This window comes from Chroicocephalus ridibundus, chromosome 8 (genome assembly GCF_963924245.1).
Source record: "Chroicocephalus ridibundus chromosome 8, bChrRid1.1, whole genome shotgun sequence".
Lineage (NCBI taxonomy): Eukaryota > Metazoa > Chordata > Aves > Charadriiformes > Laridae > Chroicocephalus > Chroicocephalus ridibundus.
Window position 1 is genome coordinate 4,727,325 of NC_086291.1, and position 13,978 is coordinate 4,741,302.

At 41.5% G+C, this 13,978-nt stretch overlaps 1 protein-coding gene across 6 annotated transcripts in view; it reads right to left on the bottom strand.

The window, feature by feature from the left end:
* FGGY (FGGY carbohydrate kinase domain containing) overlaps positions 1–13,978 on the bottom strand; it is a 327,607-nt gene that overhangs the window by 274,616 nt on the left and 39,013 nt on the right. For 4 of the 6 annotated variants that reach the window (XM_063344960.1, XM_063344959.1, XM_063344963.1 and 1 more), the window contains one exon: positions 12,738–12,809. The exons of 1 other annotated variant lie outside the window; for it this stretch is intronic. The gene's annotated coding sequence lies outside the window, so the exon portion shown is untranslated. Of the gene's footprint in view, positions 1–12,737; positions 12,810–12,968; positions 12,988–13,978 lie in introns of those variants that run through there. One more of the 6 variants, XM_063344962.1, reaches the window with a different exon arrangement.

Below are 13,978 nucleotides of genomic sequence, written 5' to 3' on the forward strand. Positions count from 1 at the left end.
CATTGCTTGACAGTGATCTTACATCTGCCCTTTCCCATTAGCATTAGCGAAATCTTGTCCAGCTTGTCTTTCTCCCTGCTTTTATCTGCCCTTTCCCATATCAAGCTTGATTCTCTCCATGTTTTATCCTTCTCCATTAATCTTTCTCTTTCTTTTCCCATACTTGCCTTCTCTGCTTTTGCAGAGGAAATTTCCTGGTGAAAGTCTACCCCCGAAGACTGATTTTCCATCCCTTTCTGTCCCGCCACCTTTCTACCCCTAGAAATTCACCTCTAATTTAGCTGTAACCCACATTCATGATCTTAAGCAGTCTTTTCAGCTCCTTTGACCAGTGCTCAAACTGTTGCTGCCCAAATACTCCCTTTCTTCTGTCCCCACTTCTCTCTCTGCATTGGACCTTGCTTACCACTTCCAAGAGATAAACTGATAATGCACAATGTGTTCTTTTCCTTCTCTGCCAATAAGGCCCTCTCACATCCCATAAAGAAACCTCTTATCTGCTTTCCCACCAGCCTCTCCACTGATCCACAAATCAACCTTGTTTTCTTTTTGTTCACCCTTACATCTTTTCTTCTGCTCCAGTGCATATTTTCTTTCTCCCTACAGCACACAGTTGTGCTCGTTTAAATTTCTGCTAACTTAAAAGAACTCAAATCCATCCCTTGCCCAGCTTTACCTTTTTCAGTACTGCCCACTCTCTGTCCCTCATCTCCCACCTCCTCCTTTTATTTCTAAGATCACTGGGCTCACCACTTGCAACAACATCAGGATGTCTCCTCCTCCAGGTTCATGCCAGATGCCACCTCCTGCTCCTTCATTCCACCAAAATCATTCTTCTCTCCGTTTCAAAAGGCACTTGCCAAAATTTCAAATCCATACTCTGTCTTTTCTCTCCATGGCTTGTGTCAACCAACTTCAGCACTTCTAATCAAGCTCGTCTGGAAGTCCTGTCATCCCTTGGCTTAGATGAGTCTTTCCTCTAATGATTCCCCTCCTCCCACTCCCATCACTCTGTGCACATGTTCTAATGAGGATCACCCACTGGCTTTCTGTTACCCATCTTCTATGGGCTTCTCACTTCCCTTCTGCTCTACTCAGAGAGCTCAAGCAGCAAAGAAGAAATCCCATTCACAGCATCTTTATGCAGACAGAGATCCTTCTGCACGCCAGACCTTTAACCCAAGTTCAAGTTCCATGAAATAGATGCAAACAGCACCAGGAGGTTAGAGTTTGGCTTTAAAATAACAGGAAGGAATGTGATGTTCAAAGAAAATAACATATCACCATCTTGAAAACAACTACGAACGTGCCCAATGCATATTATTGTCCAAATTCTTAACTGATTAAATCTTTATCGGCTGAGAAATGTTTCAGAAGTACCTGGTATCCTAAAAGTGGCCGCAGAGGCATTCAGTGTCCCTCTCTACCCTCACTCTCACCTTTTTCCACTCATTTAATGAAACAGCTTGCAACTCGCACTTGCTCTTTGTACTGGTGTTTATCATGACAATCAAAGCCAGCAACAGCAGCGAGTTAATATATTTACTTTGGGAAAGGGTGAAAGGAGCAAGTTCAGGTTATGGCATCCCACATTTGGTCAGGATCCTGCTTGGCTAGCGGAGTGTGAATACTGATAAACTTCTTGGTCATGCCTATTTAGCCATGCTCTGCCATGGCTCCTGAATCAATCCAGTGTGGGTGAGCTGTGGGCAGGAGAAGTTCACGGTGAATTGCTCACTAGGAACAGAAAAAATGGTTTGCAAATGAGTTGCTATAATTCCAGAGAAGGGTGTCTCCTGTGCCTACACTTTGTAATGGTTCCATTGTACTCTTTTAACAGGTGTTTTGTTTCCACTAAGTAGTTCTGATTTTGTTGACAGTGGAGTATGCTGCATCTTTGTGGAGTGACAATCTATCATTCTTTCTACCCACGTTATTTTTCCTTCTGCCCAAATCATACAAAGATATTGATCGATCAAGGTTTCATTGGTCACTTATCAATTAGAAAAAACTAGAATGGTAAGTTACATGCAACAGACTAAACAAATCGAAGTAAAAAGTAAATTCTTCACATCTGTATTTCCATTATGTGCGAAAAGTCACCGATTTTGACCTGCCACAGGAGATAAGTCCTTATATAACAACATCATACAAACAATTCTCATCCCGTTTCTGCAGTTTCAAAAGTATAATAATCATATCCTCAAAAGCATCGCTTAACTTTATCTCCACATCCTAAAGTGATTCAGTCTTTGAAAAAGAGTTCTGATCTGAGTTCATCTGACATTTCCAAATTTCATACGAGAGGCTGAAATAGAATATTGGCATTTACAACAAAACCACAGCATGGTTGTTCCATAAACCACTCCTTCGGCTTCTAAGACCCAGTGCCTTCAGTGGACCACCACTTCAAACCTGAACTCTGCTGACTGGCTTAACAATTTGTTCCTGGTATCATGTGACAAGTTTTTGAAGCTCACATGTGTAATGGGGCATTTGCTGCTAGTACAAAAAGAAAAGAAAAAATTAAAAAATATAGTACAACATGAGGTTCCAATTGTCTGAAAACCAGAAACATCTGTTGGAGTCATGAGCAGTTGATTAGTGGAGTTCATTTCTAGGGTAAGGCTTCGGTAGATCAGCTCTTCTATCTAAGTACATCATTGTAGTCCCTGGAAGCATTACAAAGAGTTACAAAGAATAGGCAGGAAAGATAGATATAAACAATTTCTTTGGGTGCTAGTATCCTTAAAAGCCAACTATAATGCATCGGACTTCAGCACTGCTTTACATGATACCAGCATGTGAAATTAATAGCTGTACTTAAGGCTTGCTTTTATCCACAACAGCTAAACATCTGCCGGTCTTTCAGTTATAAACCTATACTATTTTTGAAGCTTATAACTACAGACTGTAAAAATTCTTTTGGAAGATACAACACAAAGTACAAGCTGTCAGTCTGAGCACGTTTCTTACTTGCAAAATAATCCGACCAAGTTGGGTTCAGCCTGCCAGTCAAGACAACAACAAAAACATTAGATGTTTTTTAAGATGCTGCTTGGATTTCAACCTAAAGCTTTTCCAGCTCATTACACCAGCACAAGGATTAACACCTGGGGACATTTCCACAAAAAGCAGAGGTTAATCAGAAATACTAATTCAGCCCATGTGCACTCTAAAGCTCCAGTGATATTGGGTAGGTAGCTGACCTGTATATACTACTTCCATTAAGGCTGCTGTTGAAGATCTGTGATCATAGGACCACAAGCCTTGGCACTCAGGAGTATAAGTAGCCACCAGGAAGAGGATGTCTTTAGGGTTAAGGCTCTCTTTCATTAGCTTGACTAGCTAATTGAAGGTTTACTAGGAATCTTAGCCCTAGCTCTTGTTCAGTTCCTGGTGTCCGTGGCCTGACCTAACCTCCCCATTTCCTAGTGCTCCATCTGCGTCCACCTGTCACCTCATATGTATTCTCCATCCAGGAATGGGGTACTGTTACATTAAAAATAACAACTAGAACTTGGTAGTAAGCAATTTCACTTCCCCTTCTGACTATACTGACTATTTTGTCTTTAACAAAAACATAGAATAACAACTACAAAATAACTTGTAAGATTGGTGGGTTTTGTGTTCAGGTACATAGTTTGATTCCACACACTGTGCAGCCCTACCATGAATTTAGGAAGACTGTCTAATTATACAGAAATTAAAGGGTGTCCCCCTTTTAACGTGAAGGACCAACTTCCAAGATGCTGTAGCTGTCTAAGTAAACGGCAGTTACTGAGGGATGCTCAGTGTTTTGAATTGCTTTCAGTCTACCCTAAAGCAGAAGAAACTCTTCACAGTTTTTAAAGTAAAAATGGTATTTGACTAGGGAAACTATTATGAGAGGTCCCTAAAAGAAACTGTCTTCTTTCCAATGCTCCTTCCTGAGAATTAGAGTCCAATCATTTCATCCAGAGACGACCTGTTGACCCTGATGATTCCCCTGTAACTTGCACACACTCTTCCCTGTAACCCCAGCTGGAGAATGAGCCCAGGTCACTGTGTAATCCTGGTGGGCCATATGATAGTTAAAATACAGCAAGGAAACCAAGTGTGAGTTTAGAATTATGCGCAAAGCTTCTCTTGAAAACCCAGAAATCCATTGTGTGCAGATTACCTTGTCTCAGCTTCCTTATAGCTCTAGCTATAGACTCTCTGCGTTATATTAGGTCCTCTGTGAGGGTACAGGATCCAGGCAGTTGCAAGCACTTTCTTCTGAACCATACAGCTCCTTCAGACCAGCTTGCCTTCTATGAATTTTACTGGCCCTTCAGTTAAACCTAACTTCTCTGGAAAAGAAACACGCATTTCTTCTCCCCTCCCACATAGCCTGAGAATTCCTACGTGAGGTTTCCCGCTTTGTTTCTTCAACAAATCTTTTTAGAACCCTTTCACGGTATACCTGAACTGTCTTTTACAAACTAAACTGAACTCACTGGATGTAAGTCAGATGGAACATGAAATTCAAAAACCTGCTCAGGCACAGCTGTATGCCTAATAAGCTAATTATTGACCTAATAAACTCAGGCCTTCAGCAGGGGTTACTGTTTCAGGCCACAAGTTACTTTAGCATAAGCACTTAACTTCTCTGATAGAAATAGTTTACAGCTGGCTATCTTGACATATGAGCAGACAAAGCTGAAGTCCATCTACACAAGACCAATAGACCTGCCCTAGGTCACTCCTGTCAGGGCTGGAGAGTTTCACTCCCTTGTTAACTTTACTAGATAAGTGCCACCTTTTGTCCAAAATGGCAAGCACTTTCCTGGATTGCCATTAAGATTTAATGACAGACTTTGCTGCTGCAAAGACATCTCATGATACAAAAATTCTATTGCATCAGCTTCCTAATATCATAAAATTAACTCAAATTTATATCAAAGAGCTACATTCCCAAACTTATTGGTGCTGCTGCACCTCTAGCTCCGTGATTAAGATGACAAGTTCTTAGCAAGGAATCAGGGCTGCGACGGAAGGTCTTTGGTGAGCCACAAGATTACCAGAAGCCTTGGGCACTCAGATGTTAGCTTTCTCTCTGCCATGATCTATGAACAATAGAAACCTCTAAATGATCTGCTCATTGCTGAGCGAGCTGTGGTACAACTCTGTGCACCTTTACATCAGAGATGGCGCAGAAAGATACAGAAGTGGGAGACACAGCTCTGTCCCTTCTCCACATCATCCATTTGCACACTCACTGTCTCTCAAACTGCAAATAGCGGACTCGTGGTACCAAGGTAGAGTCATTGCTAATACTGCTACAGAAAACACACACAAGCCTTGGATGAATAGTGGTTTGGGGATTTACCTCATCAGTGGGCTTAGGAAGGACAAATAACAGCAACACTCAACTGCCAGGTTCTGTTTCATTTCTGCCTTCTCTTCCTGAGAACGGATGGAAACAGCTCCTGTAGGAGGCATTGGACTAGACAGAACAAAATGAAGGGGCATATTCCTTCCAGCACTGAAAAAGCCTCTAGGAGCCACACAGCAGAGGAGGGACTGCTTGGTTTTGATGTCTGTATCCGTTATGAGTAAGCCAGTGGTGCCCTGACAAGGAGGCCTGAAGAAACTGGGGTGTGGCAGCTCTTCGGTGCAGCAAGAGAGAGCCTAGAAGCCTACACAGGGGGTTTCCTCTAGGATAGGCTGGAGCACGAGCCAGGGCAGGAGGTTCCTGTGCCACTGTGAGACGGGCTCCAGGCTCTGCCAGAACCATGTGACTCATGGAGGGGGAGGAAAGAACAAGTCTTGGCAACCTGAGCTGTCTCACACAGCAGTAGGTTTTGTTCTCCATGGGATAACCCAAGGCCTATGTGGCACGCGGTCAAACCCTTCAGTAAAGGACTGCAGTCCTTGACACTCTCTGGACATCTTCTTAATAGCAATGGACCATATCACATAATTAATGCGGCATACAGGCCTTGACACGTCCTGATTCTCCCCTACTCCAGCTGCCCAAACGATGGTTAGCAGGCTGCGGAGGAGTGATGCCGGTGGGACTGCGAGTCTCCTGCTCCTTTTCTCCCTGCGGCAGTTAGACCTGCTGGGCTCCAGAAGCCGGCAATATCCGCCTGGGACAGGACGCCACTCCCATGCAGCACGGTGAAACCAGGACTATGATTCACAAGTGGAACCACTTCCCTTGGGACAGCTGTAATGGCTCCCATTTCCTGCTCTCTACCCTACCATATTTTTAAGGTTCCCATCCTCACCACAAGAATCAAACAGCTTGCACAACAGAGGCTGGTCTGCTGTAGTTTACAGCCCAGCACTTTAAGGTGTTTCTGGTTAGTACCTTTAAAAGCTGGGCTGTACCCACCTGTGATAAGAGCCCTAGAAAATGCCACCTTCCTTTTGGTAAGCTCCTTTAGTATCACCAAATGTTGCTCTTGGGGCCCATGAAAAAAAACTCAGGCTCCATGAGTTGTATTAAGCACCCTGACGCTATTTTACTACTTTGCCTTTTGCAATGCAAATGGCATATAAATTGTATAACCTGGAGAACAGAGAGAAGACATCTCACATGTCTGAAGAAGACATATTATATTTTCCCTCCCAGCCTGAATGAATCCTGAAGCCATGATATTTAAAAAAGCCTAATCATACAGTGCTAAGTTTTTGGCAGGCCAGATCAAATATTCTTAATGTAACCTTTTTAAAATGTGGATAATATACACGTGGTCTAGTTTTCAGTGACACACTGAGCACCTGGACCTGTGGCTAGCACTACCTTGTGTGCGAAGCGGCACACTTGGTTGAGTAACCATGTTTAAAGGATAACATGACATCTCTTACCAATTCACTTCAGTGGGACTGACTGTGTGATTAGAGTTAAGCAGGTGACAGTGCTCAGCGTGAGAGCCTTTTCTGGAAAGCAACCAGCCCAAAAAGGTTCAAAGTATGATATCCCAACAAGGAGATTCAAAAATAGTTGTAATGGTTTTTACAAATCACAAGATCGTAGGGTAATTCATGTTGAAAGGGACCTCAGAAGGACATTTAGTTCAACCTCCTGCTCAAAGCAGGGTCAGCTTTGAGATCAGACCAGGTTACTCAGGGCTTTAACTAGTCGATTTGCCTTTACGATGTCTATTGCAAGCATTGAAGAGTTTGGGTTTTGTATTCAAACAGAAGGATTTAAAATTTGTGACAAAGAAATTATAACAGCCTTACAAGTATCAATGAACATGATCCACAGGCTACCAGGAGTCAATTAACAATATTTTTTTTTCCCAGTACTACCTACTCTGTTCTGATTTCCAACATACTATTTTACAGCACTAACAAGTAAGCTGAGCTGTGATGGTTGATTCTCTAAATTCTTTAAGTTTGATTGTCACAAGTGGCAATGACATTGACAGCTCAGAACACGTGAGCTTGTACTGTTTACATCGAAATTAACTATGAAAGTGTATTTGCTTACTGACCAAATATACACTAACATTAAAATGTTAGTTTTATATAAACTACCTACAAAGCCCTTCCCTGGAAGTAATAAGCTATTCGTTAAGGATTCCTTAGATTCTTAGTGACGTTTTCTGATAAAGGTCCCATTTATAAGCACAGATGACATTTAATATGCACAGTTTTAACAACATTAGCCTGCTAAAGCCTTTTGTTCTACAGTGTGCTTTAACCCGCGCTATCAGAATTGTAATTGAATTCCTCATACGGTTAAAGGGCAAATTCAGATACCTTTAGTCACCTTTTTCCACAACAAGTCTCACTGAACTAACTGGAGATTGATGATTAGAGAATGAACAAAGGGCTGGGACTGCACTGCACACAGGGCTAACACCAGGGTTACCATTAGACAGTGGGACTTCAGACCACTTCCATGACCTGAAAGGGCCCCAAGTTTTCTACATTTCACCTTCAAAACATTCACAAGTTTTCACTGCTCTACCGGTATGGTAAAAGCAGTGAAACCTCCTAAAGTCAGTAGGTTTATATTTTCTGAAATGTGATTCTACAATCCAACTTAATTCACATACTGGCAGGAGAATATGTCCTTGATTTCACTATAACTGTGTTCAGACACAGGAACGCAGTTGGAATAGTCTATAAAAAAATATTAACATCACTAAAGCTGACGGAGTTGCTCTGCTACAAATTTGTACATAAACAAGGACTAGTGAGAGCCCCATGCAGAGCTGCCACATTTTGGACTAAGAAAAGCAACACAATCACAGGTTGAGAATGGCACTACGGAGCACGAGATGGGGGTTGTTAATTCAGATTGACTGTAGTTCGGGTGCGTTCAAGTGCTTTGTGTATAAAAAGAACTTTTCTAACAGTCAAAGAAATTCTAAATTTTTCTAAAATTTCTAAAAGACCTTGAGAGTTCAGTCTGCTTTAATGATACAGTATGGAAGACAGGACAGTTTGCAGAAAAGTTGTTTTTCTCTTTAAAAAGTGAACCTTCTAAATTCAGAATAACTACTTTCCTTCTGGCAGTCCTCCCATTATCATTTCATGTGTTTGTCTTCCCAACAACATACATCCTCCAAAGCTCTGGGTCACAAAATGTGACACACGGTTTACATTGGGACCCCTACCAGCAGCCAGCCAAAAATGCTAAGGGGAAGAATTTCTTTAGTGAGTATTTCCCATGTTCCACGACAACCTTTTCTGACTACCCCCAACCTTGTTTGGCAGAGCCAGGAGCATCCCTTTGCCAACCAGGATTTTGTCAAACGTTCTCTGATATATTTAGTGTCCAAAACCCATAGCTGTAAATGGGTTTTCCTCCTAAATTATCAAATTCCATAGCCGTTGGTCAGACATGCCAACTCCTGCCTCATCGTACCAGAGCTGCTATCACCCTCTTCCTTATTGCCTGAGCAACGTTTCTCTGTAATTACCCTCTTCCTTATTGTCTGATCTCTGTTTCTTCCTAAATATCTCCTTTACCACCATTCAAACATGTGAATAACTTGAGTTTTAAGGTGTTTTACATGACAGGCATATTTAAGGACCAGCAGCATAAAAACATTAGAAAATACACAACAGATCTCAGCTAACAGTATGCATTTAATGAGTGCATGGCATTCTGTGTCTCTCTTTTTTTTTTTTAATCTATACCATCAGTACTGTTAACTCCACCTACTAAATCCACAGGCACACACCTAACACTGGTACAAAAGAAAAATGAGCTAGAAAACACCTTGTGCTCTCAGAAAAAGAGAAGATGGGGATGGTATGACAGATTCATAAAGAAAATAAGTATTTCATCCTTGTAACTGTGGAATCCGGTTTTGTAATAGTAATTGTTTGTGCCGCTGACTTCCTTCAACACCTGTGACCCTGCTTGTCACGGCCTCATTGCCTGCTGGAAACTTGGCAAAAGACAAGAGAAGAGATATTAGGGCACCAACGCTACATCCTGAGAGAGGCCATAAAGTCCAAAGGTTGAACAGAATTGCCAGGAGCAGCCTGATAAACTAAGGAAGCGTGTGGCTCTGAAGAGACAAACGGCTGTGCCTGAGTACAGTATGTTCAAACTCTGCGAGCTGCACCCCAATGTCTCACACGCTTGAAAGACCACGCTCACTATCCAGGGACCTTTCCCAAATAGCCCCCTCGGAAAAGAAGTATTTTAAGCCTCTTTCTGAAAGGAGTATGTGACCAGTCAGTGCACTACACATTGCCACAATTTCACACATCTTAAACTTGAAAAACACTCCTCTTTAATTTTTCAAATTAAGCGAGGATGATTTGTTGATTTAATAAAAAGAAAAAATCCCATGTAAAACCCCTTCTGAATTAGCATATTCAAGCCTCTCCAAAATCTGGCTCCAGTAAAGAACTTGTCCTTAAAAATCTATCAGACTGTAACTAAGCTTGTAACTTGGCATGTGAAATAAATAAGCCAATAATCAGATCCTTCAGAAATTTTCAATTAAACCTGTAAAAATATCTAATAAAATATTCAGCATTTGAAGAGTTTTTATTCAGGAAGAGACTACAGCAGCTCTGGTTTCTGTTAGGAAGAGCATGGGGCATTAATAACTAAGCTTTTTTTCCCCCTCCTCCCTATCCACCGCTCACTCTGTTACACTAGCACAACTTTTTGTGAAGCCGCACTGTAAATCTGAGCAGAAAACTCTTCTGGCTTTCAGAACAGACCAAACCAAGAACACAGCATGGCCCCCACAAAGAACTGAGCAAGCACAGGCAAAGAGGCAGCGCAGGAATGGCAGCCAGGGGAGGGAGGAAAAAGGACGTGAATTGCTTTGAGCTCATATTGCTGCTGAGTACTTTCTATTATAAAACCATAACCTAATATGCTTTCAAGACTACAGCTCTGAACTGCTTCACACGGTGCACCTCCTTCCCTACGTGGGACCCTACTGGGATCTATACCCTCGCAGAAATGTGCCTGCGCAGAGCGGCTTGCAGGCTCAGACGCTGCACTCTATTACACTTATCATTATTCACTGCTTATTCACTTAAACGAGAGGATAACCCCAGCAGTGCTTGTAAACACAATGGCTTCCTTGAGAAGCAACAGCAAAACCCCTAAGTCCGTCTCCCCTTGTAAGTAAAATGCTTGACTTGGGAGGGCTGTGCTCCCTGGGGAGTTCAGCTGTGGGAAGCGGGAGCAAGGAACTGCCTTTTTAGGACTGTGGCTGAGCAGAGCCGGGAAGCGCTGGGGCAGGAACGGGGCTCCCACAGCAGCTTGCTGGCCTTATAAGGAGAAAGCCAGGTATTTCCCCAGCCCCGTACTGGGAGCTGCGCAGCCTGCACAGCAAGGTAAGGTCAGGCAGGGCTCCCCGGAAAGGCTTGGCCCACCTCCGGCCAGGGGGACCCTCGGCCACGGCCACACTCCTGCTCAGTGCAGATCGACAGCCCCGCCGTCTCCAGCCTGTGAGCATTTCAAATAAGCATTATTAGGAAGCAGAGAAGCTTAATTAATTAGAAAGTTCGTTTTCAGATCTGTAAAGGCAGATGGTTTGTGGGTGAACCGTACTTGATTTTAATGTGACATTTTTAAGGCATTCAAGACAACATTTTGGAGCGCGAGTCTCTAATGTCAGACATCTTTTTAGCTACCTACATGAGAGGGCAGGTTTTCAGAGGTGATGAGCAACTGGATTTCCTGAAGACTTTAACAGAAGGGGCAGGACACTCAAAGCCTCAGAAACACAGCAATTAGCTTAAGCAAGCTTTAAGAACACACATGATTAAGATTCCTCCCCAGCTGCCTAAAAATTAAGACTGCTTGACAGAAAAGCAAAAAGATTTTAGATCCATTAGTTTCATTCAGTTTAAGTTACATTTCTTTTTATGACCTGTTTTATTTCTCTAGGGAGCAAAACAAACTAAACCACTTCAGGCCAAATCCATCTATATAGGATATATGGGTGAGCACCCTTGACCATGAACTATCCCATATCGTTGCCCTTTTTACTTTCCTGACTCTGGTCTTTAGAAGTAAAAAGAGGAGGCTGTGAGTAAAAGAGGAAAAAAAGTACAATTTTTTCCCAATAATATCCATTTTTAAATTTGATTTTTAAATCTTTCTCAGAAAATGGCCACAAAAATGGACTGTCCTTGCATATTTTTCTTTGGAAAAAAAAAAGTCATTTTCCTTTAGATATGGTTAAAAAAAATTTTACACTGTAACATGAAAATGAAATACTACCCATCCAGGAACAAGCATCCCTGAATATGAAATGGCATATTGCAATTCAAGGAATTACCCATACATCTTATTTTGCCAGCTTAGTTTTTTGAGGTTAAACTTTGATAACTGCCTGCCTTGAGATGCTGAATAGTACAGGTTTAACTGGAGGCAGCAACTTGTAACCTAGAGATAGGAGAATTGCTTGGTAGTTTTGATCTGTACCACTTTTTAAATTCACAGACAAGTGTCTGCACTACATCACAAACTACTGCCATTGTTAGTGCCTTCAGGTAATAATCGCAGCAGGAAGACCAAAATTTCGATTAATCTTGACACATCCCACTTGCAACATATTGTCAAGAAAACATGGGAGAAGTACTAATTACCCATGGATAATCACAGAGCATACAATTCTAGGATTCCTTCTGAGACGCCCATCAGGAGAAATGAGGCCACACACAACATGAAAAATTACATTAAACAACTGAAAAAATATCTAGATACGTGACAACCTCATTCAGTACGAGCTCAGACATTGCGTAGGGTTTTCTCCAATTGTTGCTTGGTCTGAGATGACATTTCTATAGCTCCAAAGGAGCACTAGGGTAAGACTACTTTCATAAAAGGAATAAATGTTTTGACACCAGGTTTCGTATTGTAAATTTCTCCTTTAAATTAACTTGCTTGCCAAAGCAGTTCAGCTGCCAGAAAGGGAGAAAAACAGGCAAACTATTCCCTTAAAAGCAATGACTGTGCTATGCTGCTCAGGTACATGAGGCATCGCTCCAGAACTAGGGAACGCTGGCTCATTAGGAGCAATTAAAAAAACTCTGAGGGGATTTTAAAAACAACAACTTCCAAAAACAAAACATGTATATATACCACATGCATTTGTTTATGCAGCTGTAACGAGTGATGAAATCCATTTATGAGCTGAAGTCACAAGATTCTAAGCAGGTCTTTGTTTAATCTCAGTAAGTCGTGACATTTCCCTACTACTTATAATAATGTGATTTGGATCAACATTTTCAAACTTATGCACCTGGTTTTTAACAGTGCTTACCAATTGCATTTCTCATCTGCTTCGCTGGAGACTGAACAGTCTACTTCTGAGCCACGGCTTTGATTAAGCATCCTAAAGACAGATATAGAAACTTTGTTTTAATTTAAGATACGCCTGTAATTCTTGAATTCAGCATGCATTCTGAAATTCTTACTCAAACTGAGACTCTGTGCAACCTGCAAAGAGTGTAAATAAAAATGAATGAGACCATTAAGCGGAATGAATACTTACAGCATCGGCCCTTCTGTAACCACAAAGTCTATCCAGATGGATGCCCTTAAAAGACTTCAGAAGGTTTGCTATAGACAATGGCTTTCGTTCCAGCATGTTGCTGTGACTTGGAAGAAATAAAATTAAGATAAATGCCGTAGTTTGCTGCTTACATGAATGCAGCGTTAGTGCCCTAAGTAACAAAGTATACAGAGTATACAGGGGAAAAAACAAAGATTCAGCATAAATAACTATTGTTACATATGTTTTATGTGTTTATAAACTGTGCTAGGCTTTAGATGTATTATTACATAGCTTTAACAGTATATGAATTGGTAATCCTGCACATAAATCAAGACCACATTTTTAGCTTTGATATTAAGGAGGGAAAAAAAAAAGGGTATTTGCCACTGCTGCTCTTGTCGTTACACTTCTATTAGTTTTGCAAACAGATTGGATGTTTTGTGAGGATCAGATAAAAACTAAATGAATCTAGGCCCACTGTTAATATAAACAGAGTGACTTTTTTATATTCCTTTTAAGAAGGGAAAAAAGATTAGACTCCTGATCTGGACAAAAAGTCAATCTACCTTATGCACAAGAGCAGGTCATCCCAGACAAAGAAAAAATTCTCTTAGCCTTTAAGGTCTGAAGGAAAGTGTTGCTGTCTACAAACATTCTCCATTCTGTTTCTCATGGTTGGCTCATTCATCTACCGCTCTCCAGAGTTCCAAATGAGCCAGGAGAACAAGTGGATTTTACAGCATGTCACCAAATCAAGATGGCAGAAGGATATAAGGAAAATGCAAGGATCTTTCACCTACAACGTTTTGTTCCAAGCAACTTCTTGTTTACAGGCAAAAGCATAAAGTACAAGACAATTTCTTAAGCGGCTTGGACCCAAACTCGGGAAGGCTCTAAAAGGCCAAAGCCAAATATGCATAACCAGGAAAGTCAATGTATCACTTAACTGCCACAAACACAGCATGTTCCTATACCTTGCATTTTTTACGATCTATTTTTGTTGATGA